Source organism: Pan troglodytes, chromosome 11 (genome assembly GCF_028858775.2).
Source record: "Pan troglodytes isolate AG18354 chromosome 11, NHGRI_mPanTro3-v2.0_pri, whole genome shotgun sequence".
NCBI lineage: Eukaryota > Metazoa > Chordata > Mammalia > Primates > Hominidae > Pan > Pan troglodytes.
In genome coordinates this window covers 88454904-88468601 of record NC_072409.2, presented here as the reverse complement: position 1 = coordinate 88468601, position 13698 = coordinate 88454904, and the positions used below count along the sequence as shown (strand labels likewise).

Here is a 13698-nt window from a genome sequence, read left to right as displayed (position 1 = left end):
TCCTCAACTTTGAGCTGTCATATCACTGCATTTCGTTACATTATTTGGGAGAAACCTTGCTGCCTCATTTTAATCTTCAAAGATATGCATGGTTTCAGAGCTTAGAATGCTCACATTATTTCCGAACACAGAGGAAGTTAGTACAAATAGGTGTAACCATACAGAAGTCTGTCACAGGACTATTCTGCTCATCTTCTAGCTCTTCAATGGTCGTTTGAATTGCATTCTTGCTGTTTCACAGGCTTATTGTTTTGGTCATCAGTGCAGACATTCTAGCATCAAATGTGTAAGTAAATAGTCCCAAAATGAAAGCATTACCTGTAACCTTATACACTGTAGCAGCAGCAACAGCTACAATAGATGAATGCACAGGTGTTTTCAGCAAAAACCTATAATGATTCATCATCATTCAGAAGAGGACACTTAGTGGTGAGAAAGAATGGAAAGAGTAAAAGAAAAGAGTGGGATTTGTTTGGTATGGTTTGAAACATTACCTACTGACAGTCCATGGAACAAAAGACAGAGTTTTAAAAAATGTTTTCTGAAATAAAGAGAATAATGTTCCTTCTGGACACCAGTACCAACTAGCTTAGATTCCCAACAATGACAAAGATGAAGACTTTTTGGTCAAACCTTGGGCAGGGTTGATCCAATCTTACTGCAGTTTTAAAAATAAATAGTAAAGTAAAATTATTACAGGATAAAAGCTCAGATGACCTATTTAATCTTATAAAGATTATAAATCTTATAATGACATCCTACTGATTATACTGATTTTTTTTAAAAGAAAGAGAAACTTCTCTAAGTCAGTGAGAGATTTGGTATATTATTTCCAGATATTTAGACTAGCTAGAAAATACTCATTTTTGTGGCTTAAAGAAAGAAACATGAATTGAAAAAAACAGTATCTAAGTCAGGTGAGGGTAGAAGAATGGGGGATGTGATGAGAACTACAGATAAAGCTTAAATTATAGCTGAAATAAAAAATTAAGGCAGGTAAAAAATGTAAGTATTTTTACTTTTTAAAGCATGGGTGTATATCAGCTGATATGATGTCACTCTGAACCTTCAACGGATACTGAGATAAGTATTTTTACTTTATAAAGCATGGGTGTATATCAGCTGATATGATGTCACTCTGAACCTTCAACGGATACTGAGATAAGTATTTTTACTTTATAAAGCATGGGTGTATATCAGCTGATATGATATCACTCTGAACCTTCAGTGGATACTGGGATAAAGGTCATTGTCAGTTACCCTTTCTTTTTCTTTGAAACAGGGTATGTCAATCCTTTCTTGGAAAAGTCTTAAAGGAAAAAGATTCAAATTAAAGGAAGTTGGATCCTGTAACTGACAACAGACTTGTTTACTCTTAGCCACTAAGTGAACTTGAGTCTCAAAGTCTGAAAAATTTCTAGCCCTAGCACCATGAGAACTTATGTATGACATCTGGAACCATTGCAAAAGATCTTTGCAGGAAGGTGGAGAACACAAAATGGACTAGAAGACTGGAAATTCGAAAATACAGTTTGAATTTTCAGAAGATTATAAGTTTAAGTTCGACAGGGGATAGGTAAAATTAACACCAAGAGCAGGCAAGATTAAGAGGCACTAAAGCCCAGTGGCTAACAGCACACAGCTTTTGCAGGGTTGCTGCAAGAATTCAAACAGTTTATGTAAAACATTTAGCAATAGCAAGTACTGAATATAGTATAGCGGTTGTTGCTATCATCATTTGAATCATATTATGATACAAGTTTTACAAGAGAGTCAGATTCTTGAGAGACCAGTCACCTAGAATCTATCTTAGGATGCCTAAAATTCTAATTATATAATATTAACAATGGTATTTATTAAGGACTTCCTATTTATTTTGGTTTTCACAATCTTATGAATAGGTATTATTATTATACCTAATTTACGCTTAAGGAAACTGAGACACAGTGAGATTGAAGCTATATCCTGATCACAGAACCAGTAAGTAGCCAAGCTGACTCCAAACTTCTTACTACTTACTTAAAAGTGCCTCTTTAGACAGTTGGGTAGTTAAAGAAAAAAAACAAAACAGAGGAAGTTCTGGGGTACACCTAAGGGGGTCAGGGAGGAAATGGGAGAAACAGAGACCTGGCCCTATGTATATTGTCATGTGCCACTCCAGAAGAGATCTATTTCTGGAAACTTTGCGGTCTAGATTCAAAAGACCTGGATTCAAATTCTGGCAATGACTTTAGCTGGCTATGTCTTTGAACAGACACTTTCTATGAATCTCAGTTTTGTCTTCTTTAAAGATGATGGTGGCTGGGCACAGTGACTCACGTCTGTAATCCTAACACTTTGGGAAGCTGAGCCAGGCTGATTGCTTGAGCCCAGGAGTTTGAGACCAGCCTAGGCAACATGGCAAAACCTCATCTCTACAAAAAATACAAAAATTAGCCCAGTGGGACACGCCTGTAGTCCCAGCTACTTGGGAGGCTGAGGTGGGAGGATCACCCGAGCCTGGGGATGTCAAGACTGCAGTGAGCCATGATTGCATCACCGAGCTCCAGCCTGGGCAACAGCATGAGACCCTGTCTCAAAAAAAAGAAAAAAGAAAAAAATAATAAGGATAATGGTTAATGGTGCTTACCTTTATTGTAAGTTTACTGTGAAAATTAAAAGAGATATTGCCACTGAAAGTCCTTCACAAATGGAAAACAATTATATGGTTATTGACATAGTGACTGATAAAAGAAACTATGACTTTTGACTTAATATCAAGAAATGATGTGAGAAACGGAAAATGATTCAGCTCAATGCAAATGTGTGTTTACGAATAAGAAATAGGCAGGAGGTGGTAGGGGTGGGGGGCACGGTGGCAATGGAAGCCCTGCATAGCAGGAAAGAAAGAAATAAAATGCTTCATTCTTGCTTAATTTGGGTGGACTTCTAATTCTCAGGCAAAAAGAAATAATATTAACCTCAGTGATTTGATAATGAGTTAACAATATCCCCCAACATTTATAACACACTTACCCTAATATTTTGAGGGAGTTCCAGTATTTTTTGCATATAATAAATCTAATGCAATATGGTTTATTTCATGAATCTGGGCAAATTATATCCACCATGCCCTTTCACTAATCCCTCAAACACTTTTCAGAATAGCATATAAATACTCTACATTTAACACATTACATTCCTGGTTATAATCCAGTTACAACCTCTGTATTCTGATAACAGAAATGACTTTCTAAACTGTTTAAAAAGTTATTTTTTATATTAGTTCATTTTCATGCTGCTGATAAAGACATACCTGAAAATGGGAACAAAAAGAGGTTTAATTGGACTTACAGTTCCACATGGCTGGTGAGGCCTCAGAATCATGGTGGGAGGTGGAAGACACTTCTTACATGGCAGCAGCAAGAGAAAAATGAGGAAGAAGCAAAAAAAGAAACCCCTGATAAACCCATCAGATCTCACGAGACTTATTCACTATCACGAGAATAGCATGGGAAACACTGGCCCCCATGATTCAATGATCTCCCCCTGGGTCCCTGCCATAGCATGTGAGAATTCTGGGAGATATAATTCAAGTTGAGATTTGGGTGGGGACACAGCCAAACCATATCATTCTGCCCCTGGCCCCTCCAAATCTCACAACCTCACATTTCAAAACCAATCATGCCTTCCCAACAGTCACCCAAAGTCTTAACTCATTTCAGCATTAACCCAAAAGTCCATAGTCCAAAGTCTCATCTGAGACAAGGCAAGTCCCTTCCATCTATAAGCCTGCAAAGTCAACAGCAAGCTAGTTAATTCCTAGACACAATGTGCGTACAGGTATTGGGTAAATACAGCTGTTCCAAATGGGAGAAATTGGCCAAAACAAAGGGGTTACAGGGCCCATGCAAGTCTGAAATCCAGCAGGGCAGTCAAATTTTAAAGCTCCAAAATGATCTCCTTTGACTCCAGGTCTGACATCCAGGTCATACTGATGCAAGAGGTGGGTTCCCATTATTTTGGGCAGCTCCACCCCTGTGGCTTTGCAGGGTACAGCCTCCCTGCTGGCTGCTTTCATGGGCTGGCATTAAGTGTGTGTGGCTTTTCCAGGTGCACAGTGCAAGCTGTCAGTGGATCTACCATTCTGGGGTCTGGAAGATGATGGCCCTCTTCTTACAGCTCCACCAAGCAGTGCCCCAGTAGGGACTCTGTGTGGGGGCTCCAACCCCACATTTCCCTTCTGCACTGCCCTAGCAGAGGTTTTCCATGAGGGTCCCGCCCCTGCAGCAAACTTTTGCCTGGGTATCCAGGCATGTCCACACATCTTCTGAAATCTAGGGGGAGGTTTCCAAACCTCAATTCTTGACTTCTGTGCACCCACAGGCTCAACACCACATGGAAACTGCCAAGGCCTGGGGCTTCCACCCTCTGAAGCCACACCCTGAGCTCTACGCTGGCCCCTTTCGGCCACAGCTGGAATGGCTGGGACACAGGGCACCAAGTTCCTAGGCTGCATACAGCACGGGGATCCTGGGACCGGCCCACAAAACCACTTTTTCCTGCTGGGCCTCTGGGCCTGTGATGGGAGGGGCTGCCATGAAGATGTCTGACATGGCCTGGAGACATTTTCCCCATGGTCTTGGGGATTAACATTAGGCTCCTTGCTCCTTATGCAGCCGACTTGAATTTCTCCTCAAAAAATGGGTTTTTCTTTTCTACTGCATCGTCAGGCTGCAAATTTTCTGAACTTTTATGCTCTGTTTCTCTTTTAAAACAGAATGCATTTAACAGCACCCAAGTCACCTTCTGAAAGCTTTGCTGCTTAGAAATTTCTTCTGCCAGTTACCCTAAATCATCTCTCTCAAGTTCAAAGTTCCACAAATCTCTAGGGCCACCAGTCTCTTTGCTAAAATATAACAAGAGTCACCTTTGCTCCAGTTCCCAACAAGTTCCTCATCTCCATCTGAGACCACTTCAGCCTGGACCTTATTGTTCACATCACTATCAGCATTTTTGTCAAAGCCATTCAACAAGTCTTTAGGAGGTTCCAAACTTTCCCACATTTTCCTGTCTTCTGAACCCTTCACATTGTTCCAACCTCTGCCTGCTACCCAGTTCCAAAGTCACTTCCACATTTTCGGGTATCTTTTCAGCAACGCCTCACTCTACTGGTACCAATTTACTATATTTGTCCATTTTCATGCTGCTGATAAAAACATACCCAAAACTGGGAAGAAAAAAGGGGTTTAATTGGACTTAGAGTTCCACATGGCTGGGGAGGCCTCAGAATCATAGTGGGAGGCAGAAGGCACTTCTTATACGGCGGCAGCAAGAGAAAATGAGGAAGAAGCAAAAGCAGAAACCCCTGATAAACCCATCAGATCTCGTGAGACTTATTCACTATCACAAGAATAGCACGGGAAAGACCGGCCCTTATGATTCAATTATCTCCCCTTGGGTCCGTCCCACAATACGTGGGAATTTTGGGAGATAAAATTCAAGTTGAGATTTGGGTGGGGACACAGCGAAACCATATCATTCCTGTTATCATTCCTGTTATCAGAATCCAGAGATCCTGCCAGAAGGATTAAGGCTGCATTTCTAGAAACTCTCAAGAGAGAACAGACAACCATCTATCTAGATGATTTTTCATTTTTCTACATGAAAAACAGGTATACAAAGCAGGTAACCCTGAGATAAAATTGAGACAAATAGTTACTGATTCTACCCACTCTATTCTCTCAAACATGCCAATAACAAGTTAAAAAAAAAGTTTGAAATGAAATTGAGTCAGACATGTAATTGCAAACCATGTGTCCTCCTCAAAGACTGAAAAGAGGTCTACCTTTCGAGCCAGAAAGATGCAGGTCTGAGTCCAGGCTCTGCCCCTTGACCAGTTACCCTTGTGGGCTAAACGCTTTCTCTTCGTGCTTTAATTTCTTTCTTTGTTGTTAGGGTGCTAATACCAATATCACAGTGGGTTTTGGGGATAAGTGAGATAATATAAGTAAAGATAGGTAAATGTCAAGTGTTAAATTTATTAATCTGGATTTCTCCTATGATCAGATTTCAGGTGGTGTCATGATCAATAGGAGTCCCAACCATAATGTGCTCTTTCTTTGACTTCTTCCCCACAAGACCTAAGCACATGACCCTCAAAAAGTGTAAAATCTTGAGGCACCTCAGAGGGAAGCACCATTTCCCCACTCGTGGTTTGGATGAGGAAGAATTTTCCCTATGCATCCTACTATCCTCTCTCTGTTCTTTTACTAACATCGCCCCAGGGCAAGTGGAGGGATGGATTCACTTAATTGGCAAACCGCACATGCTCAGCTGGCTCAGCCTGACCTTTTTTCCTCCTGTGAAGTGCCTGCTTTCAAGTGTGCTACCTGCTGCTTCCCCAACTTTCTGCCTTTATGAATGGAGTTGGTCTGCTCTCTCCAGTGCTACATGGGAAAGGGTGGGTAAATCCAGAGTTTAGAGTTAACAGGCCCATTGGTTAACAGTCTGGCTTCCATAAGAAACAAAGTTGATTTTTGTTTTTGTTGTTGTATTGTTACTATCAACTTCTTTGAAGCCACATAGGGAAGAGTGGTGTGACTTGTTTATTAGGGCTCTAATGGAGAACTAACATTGCTAAGTTGTGCAGAGTGGCTTGGCTATGCAAAGTTAGCTGTTTTTGTTAGCAGAGACTCTTTGTGACATTAGTTCAACAAGAACTCTGTTTAAGACATAACTTACTCATCTGCAGAAAGTCTGTCTACACACCAGAAATGCATAGCCTTCTCAAGAGATTTCTCAGCTAAGAAAGTAAACCTAGTCATAGGGTGCATTTGTACCAGTTACTGCTCAGTGGCAGACACACAGAGACAGACTGCTCAGAACAGAGTCCCCCATCATCTATGAAGTGCTTCTGAATCCCCCACAATTGACAGTGAGCTTTAGGCCTGACAGTCCCATGCCCCTGTATGTGGCTACTGTCTGGGAACATGATTATCAGAAGCTTTCTCCAGGGAACTGAAAAACTTTCTATCCACTCAGATAAGGCCTCTCCCTTGCCCAGCCTCGATTTCCTCAAACTTCTCTCTGGCTTAACTTCAACTCCTGGTAAAGCAGAGGGAACAAGGTACCAAAAGAAGGAGCAAGAAGGACGGGATGGCTGGTCATCGTGTGCACCTTGCATGCACATCTCTGATGCGAATGCCCCAGGACCACATACTGTGCTGTATTTCTTTGCTCACATGTCTGGCCCCTCCATCAGTTTATGAGGGTTGGGAGCACACCCTAGACTTCACTGCATCCCTGGTACCTAATACAGGACCCAGCAGAAACAGGAACTCAGTAACTTTTTGTGGTTAAACTGTGTATCTAAATGATTGTTAATCAAATACCACACAGATAAACAGTTCTTTCTCCAGTTGAGAGGACTAGGCCCCCATAATCATAATGAGACAATGGACAAAAGGAATCTTTTCAGAAAACAGAACTACTTCATGCAAAGATCAACAGTGGCTACTGGACATGATGTTTCCCAGGCCAATCTAAACAGCTCCCATGTTTTCATTTTCTAGCATTCAGTGAAAAGTCAGCTCCTTTGGAAGCATGCCCACTGGCTTAAAACAATGTTTAAAAAGTCATGGTAGAACTTTGTAAAGATCTTTGCAATACCACGCAAAGACCTTTACCTTTGTGCTTTGTTTAAAAAATAGGTTTTAAAAATATACCTCAGAGGAAAAAATAATGGGGAAGAGAGCAAGCTAATCAACTTGGGAATTTTTCTTTTTTTGTAGAGATGGGGGTCTTGCCATGTTGCCCAGGCTGGTCTTGAACTCCTGGGCTCAAGCAGTCCTCCTGCCTCAGCCTCCCTAGATGCTGGGATTACAGGGATGAGTCACAGTGCCTGGCTGGGAATTTTTTTTCTAATACGAGAAAAAAAATGTATCATCTCACCTCCTTTAGTGAAAACTCAACTTCTGTGACTTTGGTGTCCATGCCCAAGCTTCTGTCTCTGTTGCATCCACTCTTGTTGACTTTGTACCCTTCAGTGACAGCATCCTGGCCCCTAACCTGTCTCCCTCAATCATCCCACACAACACCACGACATTGATTTTCCTCGAACTTTGATCCTGCTACCCATTCCGTGTGCATCTGCTAGGGAGGCCTGATAGCAAGGTCATGGCTGACAGGATTGTACAGCAGGAAGAACTTTTGAAAATCACTTAATTCGATAGAGCCTCTTAATTTATTAAAAACAAAAACAAACAGCTAGTGCCCAGAAAACTGAGGTGAATATTTAAAGGTTCACAGTTAGGACAGACCTCAGGCTGAAAACAAAGCCTCAACCTCAGTGCCTGTGTTCTTTCCACTAGGCAATGGATCTGTTTAATACTTCAGCAAGTCTGACACTTAATGGCCCTTCAAAACTGCCCGCCTCCCTTTTCGTGCCAGGCGTGGTAGCTGACACCTAGAATTTCAGCACTTTGGGAAGCCAAGGCAGGAGGATCGCTTGAAGCCAGGAATTAGAGACCAGCCTGGGCAACAAAGCAACACCTTCCCCCTCCCCCAGCCATCTCTACAAAACAAAACAAAACAAAATTAGCCTGGCACGGTGGCACACACCTATGGTCCCAGCTATCTGGGAGGCTGAGGCAGGAGGAGGATCACATGAGCCTAGGAGTTCGAGGCCACAATGAACTATAATCATGTCACTGCATTCCAGCATGGGCACAGAGTGAGACCCTGTCTCTTAAAAGAAAAGAAAACTACTCCAACTTAACTGTCTTTTTAGATATACAGAGAGATGTAGCTATAGATATTATTCATATTCCTGGTGATTTTTAAGCCTTTTAAAGCAACATAGCTCCTTTGTTCCTCCAAATGAAGTTTTATGCAGGCCCTCAATTTTATAAAAATAAATAAAAATTATTTATCTCTTCTGCAGCTGAAGCAGGGCAACTACTCCTCTCAACAGCCACTGAAACACCTCTGAGAACTTTCAGGTTTCGCTTGATCAATCGGACAACTCACCAGACCCCTAATGCTGACTGCACTTGTCAGTGGCTAAATCCCTGCCCCTGCCCTTTCTTTTGCCTTCCGCCTGCCATAATCCTCCAGCCTCCAGGCGACTTCTCCCTACAGTGCTGTTAGGAAGTGACTCTTGTCTCTCCTTTGCTCCAAAGCTCTGAATCTGTAGCCCTTCCTTTGAATCTAAACAGTCCGATTTGTTGGTTATTCTCACAGCTCACCCCCAACTTCTGGCCTATCTATAATCAGGGCCCACCCACCCATCTGTTAGCCCTGTGGGCCCATCAAAGCAGGCTTCAAACACAAGCTGCCACCTCTGGTGGAGGTTCAGCCTACCCCTTCCCCTTCTCTCCTGACCCTTCCCTAATCTGGCTTTGTTTCTGCCATCCCTGCTGCACTCATTTGGAACCCTTGCTTCTCAGCAAATATTTATGGGTTTGACTTGTTCTTCTTGAGTTCTATACTCTTCCCCCAGCACTGCCTCCCCCTGGCCTTTTATTTTTTGTTTGTTTGTTTTTTTCTCTTTCACTTTTCCCCTTTTGAGCTCTGGGGGCTCTGGTAGAAGGTGGTGGCTGCTGAAGGAAAAAATACAACCCCTTCTCACCCTGAACCATCTGTCCACGGACTAACTAGTAAGTTCCCTCTGGGTTTCCTGGGGACACTTGGAAATGGCAGAAAGACCAAGATCACTTGCACCTGGGGTGCAAGTTTAAAATGCAGACTCTAGCATCCCACCCCTCACCAGTGGATGTGTGGACTCTGCTGCTCTCCAGGGTTTAAGAACTCCCTGAGCCAGGGAGTCTGACATGCCTGGCCTGGCATATCCAGTGATCCATGGGCCAAAATCATTTCCTGAGGCGAATAGGCAGGATACAAAAGTGGTCATCTGAAGAGTTGTATTTCCAGCAGTAAGAATGGCAGAAAAAGTCCTTGGGGGAAAGGAGAATTAACCTGAATCATTATTAGGAATATACAACATGGCCCTTCCCCTACTGGTCTATACCACCTGTGGAGAGGCTAGTTCAATGAACCACTCCTGCACTTTGTGGCTCTTGGTCACTGTGTTGTATAGACTGGTCGTTAAGTAAATGGATCTGAGATCAGACTGCCCGACTTTGACTCCCAAATCTACCATTTCTAGGGTGTGGGCTCTGGAGCTTACTATATCACATTGCTCAACGTTAGCTTCCTCTTCTTCCATTTCTGTAAAATGGGGATAAAATATCCATCTCAAAGGGCTGCCATGAGAGTTAAATGACATTATCCAAATAAAGCATTTGATATAGCAGCAAGCGCAAGGTAAGTTTGTAATATGCATTAGCTTTAATTCTTATCACTAACATCATGCTTTCTTGAACTTACTCATATACATAAGTCTCCCTCCTTCTGGATAGGGAACTCCTGAAAAGCAGATCCCACAGGCTGCTACGTTCCCTCTCTCCTAAAACACTCTTAGTGGGTTATACCTCGCAGGATTGTGGTGATCAACTAAGACAGTAGGTGAAGAGAGGTTAGCAGCAGGTCTGGCACACTGTAGGCCAGAAAGAATCATCCCGAGTCCAAGGGTGCTTTTTAAATACCAAATATCTTAATCCTGATGTTTTTATGTAACCACAATGTGTAGACTTGCCAAAAACGTTAAAAATAGAAGAAACCAAAAATCAAAGAGAAAAATCTTCTCATAGTTTCTAATCCAACTTGCATGGAAATAGTTATCTTGCAAAAGAGTGAAGGGTGTAAATTTTTTCATTCATTTAGGGGAGTTGTTTTGGTTTTTCCTGTTTTATTCTTTGGGTAGTTTATTTGTTTTTCCCACACTATTTTTTTTTAATGACAAGTAAGGGTGACACCACTTTTCTTAAAAACAATAAAAGCTACAGAAAAAAAAAAAAAAAAAAAGGCTTTAAAAGTCTCCAAAGGCCTCAGGAACTTTTGCCCAGAGAAGTGTACTCCTCAAGCAAAGCCATGGAAAACAACGTCTGCCACAGGCGCAGGGCTGAGCCAAACCCCTGCGGCGAGGGCTCGCTTTATTTTTGGTCCAAGCTGACAGTACAGGAAGCCACATCCACTGACTTCTTTTTCATTTAAGATTCTACATTCATCAATACGTCTTGTTAGGTAAGCCTCCTGTGGATTTCCTCTATTTGGTCTAAGAAATCTGAAGAGGAAAAACAGAAACACACAGTCACCATTCCTAGGAAAATAGTATCAGCCCAGCAAGAGACCAAAACAGGTATCTGGTAAAAGCTCCCACTCTATTCTCTTTAAACTGCACTTTATTCTAAAAAAACAAACAAACAAACAAAAAAAAAAAAAAAACGAGCTCCCTGAGTTTAAACAGTGTTTGATTTTATATAAGCACCAGATGATTCTAATTCCTTTTGGAAAAAGGTGGTGGAGGATTCTATAAAAACTCTGATAATCATTTCTTCTACCAACTTTAGTCAACAAAAAAATTGAAAGGCTTAACGTAGGTGAAAACTGAAAAATACAGAGTTCCACAAACACAAGTTAAGACTGTCATTTTTAAAAAGAAGCATCTAAAAGTCACTTTGGTGCATCTCAAATGCACGTCTTTACATAACTGATCAAGATACAAACCATTTGCAAACATTTATGTTTTAAATCACAGATAGCTATTCCGACTCAGAGATTTTAAGTGATTACACAATGAACTGGTCCTCATTTGCTCTCCCTTAATTTTCCCTAACCTTGCATGGCTTCTAGAAAAAGACAAAAACTGACAGACAATGAGAGTATGGCCAAGGAGCCCTGATTTATTTCAGCTTTGAAAGGCCACTACACTTGGATTCTCATTTCTGCAAGGAATGCAATCCAGAGAGCTGAGCTCGCTGTCCTGAATAAAGTACACGTTTTTCTCATCTAGCGGAGTAATCTTGTGAAATGTGAGTACGACCTGCCCAGTGTCTGAGGGAGGCAAAGGGGGAGGGTGGGGTCGTGCTGGGACACAGAGGAGTCACTCCCTGTTTGGAGAGCCACGCTCCTAGAGGACCAGGCTCACAGGAGGGCACAGGCAGGAGGCAGGATCCTGGCCTTCACGGTGCCCAGGAAAGAGAAGCCGTCCAAGCTGGACAAGCAGAGAGGGACCTGTTGCCCTGAGAGCTAGTCGCTAAACTAATCCACATCAAGGAGGGCCATGGGCCTCTGGGGCAACACAGGGACCTGACAATAGAAAGCAAGGGGCAGTGTGGGAAGGAATCTAGCACCTTCTCCAACCAAGAGGTCAGCCCCAAACAGGGGATGTTGGTGATGGACCCCATCAAGACATTCCCTCAGCTTCATCAGAGGTCATGCACTCTCCCCAGTTCCACACACACCCCACCTTGCTCACAAGCAGAAGGGGAAAGAAGCCACCTTGGCATTCATTTGGGAAGCTGCCAAGACAGTCTAATCTTTCAAATGGGGCATCTAACCTGATAGCAGCCACAGTGCAATAGACTACATGTGTTCAAATTCTAACCTCCAATGTGATGGCATTAAAAGGTGGGACCTTTGGAAGATAGTTTGGTTATGAGGGCTCTACCCTAATGAATGAGATTAGCCGTTATAAAAGGGACCCCAGAAAGCTTTCTACCCTCAAGAGGGCCCACACCAGAACCCAATCATGCTGGTACCCTGATATTGGATTTCCAGCTTCCAGAACTATGAGAAATAGATTTTCTGTTGTTTATAAGCCACCCAGTCTAAGGTATCTTGTTATAGTAGCCTGTAAGACACACAGATATTTACACGATCTCATTTTTATTATAGTCTAGGTTTACAATGTATTTAATTTTATAAAGCCTTGTATGGGAAGGAGATAAAGTAATAGTGATAATAATTTATATTTCCTCCAACCATATCTAGTAAACACAAAAGGGTCCTTTTAAGTAAAGTTTCTTTCTGACTAATAAGGAAATAAATGTATACCTCATTACTGTATGACCTCCCAGAAGCTCATGAGTTCTGAGGATTTAGAAGAAATTATTCAAGTGGAGTTTCCCTAGACATCATGGGCCCAAACTGACTCCTTATACCAGAGATTACTTTTTAATTCCTCTCATCAAGGCTGGCTGAATAAACCTTACCCATGTCAGCACACAAGTGAAGGCAATGACATTTTTTAATGGCATAATCCAGGTCATCATACCCTAGAATAGTCACCACGATGCATGTGCCTGCTGATTAGAACCTTCGTATCATTCCTGTTGCAAGACACATAGCTACTTCCTGTTCTGGAAGTTTTGGAGGGGCGAGAAAAAGAAGGGCAAGAAGGGAAGAGACATTCATGACAAAATCTGGAAAAGCTCTTTGAGGAGCTATAGCCTCTCCTTCTCAGGCAATAGCAAATAGTCTCATCAAAACGAACTTTGAAATCTAGAATGAAGATTTTGAAAAGAAATCCACTGTTATATATGAAATGTTAAAACATGCGTACTTTTTCCCTCAGCAAACCCACCTTTAACAATCTATCAAAACACAAATGTACTGGGTTATGGTGCTAGGCAGATTTCTAAGGTGGCTCCTAGTGATCTCTGTCTCCTGGCATCCATGCTTTTGTATAATGCTCTGATTGAGTGAAGGCTGGACCCAGAGACTGACTTCTAGTGAACAGAATACAGCAAAAGGGATGGGGCACTCTTCTGAGATTAGCTTATAAAAGACTGTGACCTCTCTTGCTCGCACACTCTT

The 13698-nt window shown here is 42.1% G+C and overlaps 1 protein-coding gene across 5 annotated transcripts in view; it reads right to left on the bottom strand.

Annotated features, from left to right (window-relative positions):
* The window catches only part of MOB3B (MOB kinase activator 3B), a 205855-nt gene that overhangs the window by 137329 nt on the left and 54828 nt on the right, over positions 1–13698 (bottom strand). The window contains exon 2 of one of the 5 annotated variants that reach the window (XM_063787907.1): positions 9749–9935. The exons of the other annotated variants lie outside the window; for them this stretch is intronic. The gene's annotated coding sequence lies outside the window, so the exon portion shown is untranslated. The remainder of the gene's footprint in view (positions 1–9748; positions 9936–13698) is intronic. 5 annotated transcript variants of the gene reach the window in all.